The following is a 4,274-nucleotide window of genomic DNA, read 5'->3' on the forward strand; positions in this document are numbered from 1 at the left end:
TGTACTGTGTGACCTTTAGCAAATCACTTACCTGCTCTGTTTAGTTCATTAGTATCTGTGAAACACTGGACAGACTATTGATATTAAATAGAAAGAAATCAGGAGATCATACATAACAATCACTTTGAGGATGAGGTTCTACTTTTCTTTCTTCCAGTAGCTGTTTTCAGTCATCTGCAAAGCCTTTCTAAAAAGTGTTTCAGGGAGATGTGATGGGTTCGGTCACAGAGACCCCCTTGGGACTGTCACCCAGTCTGAATTTGCTGAATTTGCCTCTGAGCCCATTTTCCCTGTCAGCTTGGGATTCCAGAACCCTGCCTTGTTGAGCCAGACATGCTAGCCAGCTGCAAACACAGACTCAGGTCTGGTCCACACCCCCAAAGCTGCAGCCTTTAACCAAAAACTGCTCATCAAGTACTCCTGTCTCCAACACCCAGACATCCAGCTCAACAATGGGATCCAAACCCCAAATAAATCCGTTTTACTCTGTATAAAGTTTATAGAGGGTAAACTCATAAATTGTCTACCTCTATAATACTGAAAGAGAGATATGCACAGCTGTTTGCTCCCCCCAGATATTAATCACTTATTCTGGTTAATTAATAAACAAAAGTGATTTTATTAAATATAAAAAGTCAGATTTAAGTGGTTCTAAGTAATAACAGACAGAACAAAGTAAGTTACCAAGCAAAATAAAACGAAACATGCAAGTCTAAGCCTAATACATTAAGAAACAGAATAAAGGTAAATCTCACCCTTAGAGATGTTCCAATAAGCTTCTTTCACAGACTAGACTTCTTCCTAGTCTGAGCCCAATCCTTTCCCCAGTACAGTTCTTGTTAGTTCCAGTTCAGATGGTAACTAGGGGATTTCTCATGACAGGCAGCCCCCTTTGTTCTGTTCCACCTCCTTTTTATAGCTTTGGCACAAGGCAGGAATCCTTTGTCTCTCTCTGGGCTCCCACCCCTCCTTCTAAATGGAAAAGCTCCAGATTAAAGATGGATTCCAGTTCAGGTGATGTGATTACATGTCACTGTAAGATCTCCTTCTTCATTACCTACTGGAAGATACGTACATAGGAAGGCTTGCAGATAAACAAACCCATTCACAGTTCATTAATTCTGAAGCATCCTTAAAAGCTTTCGCTTAACATGTTTACATTACTAATACAAGTTTATATTTTATTCGCCTAACTCCAGACATAGAAATAATACATGCAAATAAATAGGATGAACACACTCAGTAGGTCATAAGCTTTGTAATGATACCTTACAAGAGGTCTTTTGCATGAAGCATATTCCAGTTACATCATATTTACACTTGCACTCCATAATGTTATATTTCCATATAACATTATGGAGTGCAACGTCACAGGAGATATAGTCCAATTAGTCTAGACAGAAGGATTCTTTCATATTCTAAATAATTTAATGTATTGTTGACTACAGTGGCTGAGAATATGAGTTTCAACATCCTACAATAACACAACGTTTGACATCCCAAAAAGCATTACAGACTGTATACATTCAGCACCACAGAAATTCAGTTACTTTGATAATGGAGCAGCAATCAACTTACAGTAAAAAAACACAAAGCAATTAATTTATGTGTCAAGCAACATAAAGCTTCCTCTATTACACAACAAAATAGATACAACCAGAAAGTTTCACTGTGAATGGAGCACTTTTGGGAGTGGTCAATGCTGATCTCTGTTTAGACAGAAGTTTTCACCTGGCACAGAGCTGGCAACATTATATCTGTGAGCCTTTTGTCAAACATAATTTTATCACATGCTGCTTTGACATACTAGTATACTGGAGAGTTCCAGCCCTCTTATGGGTCAGTTAGAGGATGCTCTGTAACTAATATATTTTACTGCATTTTAGAATGAGGAGTCAACAACAGAGGGCAACCTATTCAGAATCTATTGACAAAGTGAATTCACAATAATTGCAACTAGCCTGTAGGTTATGCATCAGGTGCTGCTTACAATGAGTTGCTCAGTCCCATACAGCATGGATTTGAGACACGCTAGAAAGTCTATAATAATTTAAGTAACATATTAGGAATGTGCATCAAATGTAATTATTTCATAGAACCATAGACGATTACGGTTGGAAGAGACCTCAAGAGGTCATCTGGTCCAATCCCCTGCTCAAAGCAGGACCATCCTCAACTAAATCATCTCAGCCAAGGCTTGTCAAGCCGGGCCTTAAAAACCTCTAAGGATGGAGATTCCACCACCTCCCTAGGGAACCCATTTCAGTGCTTCACCACCCTCCTAGTGAAATAGTGTTTCCTAATATCCAACATAGACCTCCCCCACTGCAACTTAGGCCATCGTTCCTTGTTCTGTCATCTGTCATCACTGAGAACAGTCGAGCTCCATCCTCTTTGGAACCATCCTTCAGGTAGTTGAAGGCTGCTATCAAATCCCACCTCACTCTTGTCTTCTGCAGACTGAACAATCCCAGTTCCCTCAGCCTCTCCTCATAAGTCATGTGCCCCAGCCCCCTTATCATTTTCGTTGCCCTCCGCTGGATTCTCTCCAATTTGTCCACATCCTTTTTGTAGTGGGGGGGGCTCAAAAATGGATGCAATATTCCAGATGTGTCTCATCACTGCCGAATAGAGTGGAATAATCACTTCCCTTGATCTGCTGAAAATGCTCCTATTAATGCAGCCCAATATGCTGTTAGCCTGCTTGGCAACAAGGGCACACTGCTGACTCATATCCAGCTTCTCATCTACTGTGATCCCCAGGTCCTTTTCTGCAGAACTGCTGCTTAGCCAGTCGGTCCCCAGCCTGTAGTAGTGCATGGGATTCTTTCATCATAAGTGCAGAGTCTGCACTTGTCCTGGTTGAACCTCATCAGCTTTCTTTTGGCCCAATCCTCCAATTTGTATAGATCACTATGGACCCTAACCCTATCCTCCAGCGTATCTACCTCTCCCCCCAGCTTAGTGTCATTTGTGAACTTGCTGAGAGTGAAATCCATCTCATCATCATGAAGATGTTGAACAAAACTGGCCGCAGGACCTACCCCGGGGGCTCTCCACTTGATATTGGCTGCCAACTAGACATCGAGCCATTGATCACTGCCTGTTGAGCCCGACAATCTACCCAACTTTCTATCCACCTTATAGTCCATTAATCCAATCCATACTTTTTAAATTTGCTGGCAAGAATATTGTGGGAGACTGTATCAAAAGCTATGCTTAAGTCAAGATATATCACGTCCACTGCTTTCCCCATATCCACAGAGCCAGTTATCTCACTGTAGAAGGCAATCAGGTTGGTCAGGCATGACCTTCCCTTGGTGAATCCATGTTGACCATTACTGATCACCTTCCTCTTCTCCAAGTGCTTCAAAATGGTTTCCTTGAGGACTTGCTCCACGATTTTTCCAGGGACTAGGTGAGTCCAGTCAAGAGTAAAAGTTTAGTCATTTCTTTGCATGTAATGTATAAAGAAATCTCCCTGAAAGTATTCCATTGTCATAAGTGTATTGCATTTATATAGCATTTGGAAACTTTAAATTACAGATACCCATCTGAGTAGAGTAGATATTATACTCATTTTATAGACAGAGAAACGCAGGCACCAAGTCATTAAGCTACCTGCCAAAATCCACACAGCAAGCCACTTCCAGAACTAGAAACTGAATTTAGGACTGAGGGTCCCATATACTGGATGCAACAATACTGGCTAGATAGCCTGAAAAGTCAGCCAATCAGGCACACTGGGAAAAATATGAGAGAAAAAACCTTTCCAAGCCAGCCTTTCTCACAAATCTTTATTGTCAGGATTTAGAAGCAGGGAAAACAGCAGACAAAAAAAATAAATAAAAATCCACCATCTCAGAGGTCTCCTTGGTCTAACCCTCTGTCTCTGATTGGGTCCTTGGCCACATAATGCAACCTTTTACACCTGTTTGAGCATGCAATGCAAATATCTTTAACTGGAGGTTAACTTCTTTGTCATAACTATAAAGGGAAGGGAATAGCCCTCCTATGTACAATATTATAAAATCCCTCATGGCCAGAGACACCAAATCCTTTTACCTGTTAAGGGTTAAGAAGATCAGGTAACCTGGCTGATACCTGACCCAAAGGACCAATGGGGGACAAGATACTTTCAAATCTTGGTGTGGGGGAAGGCTTTTTTTGTGTGCTCTTTGTTTTGGGGTTGTTCGCTCTTGGGACTAAGAGGGACAGGACATCAATCCATGTTCTCCAAATCTTTCTGAACCAATCTCTCATATTTCAAACTT

This window comes from Gopherus evgoodei, chromosome 2 (genome assembly GCF_007399415.2).
Source record: "Gopherus evgoodei ecotype Sinaloan lineage chromosome 2, rGopEvg1_v1.p, whole genome shotgun sequence".
Taxonomy (NCBI): Eukaryota; Metazoa; Chordata; order Testudines; family Testudinidae; genus Gopherus; species Gopherus evgoodei.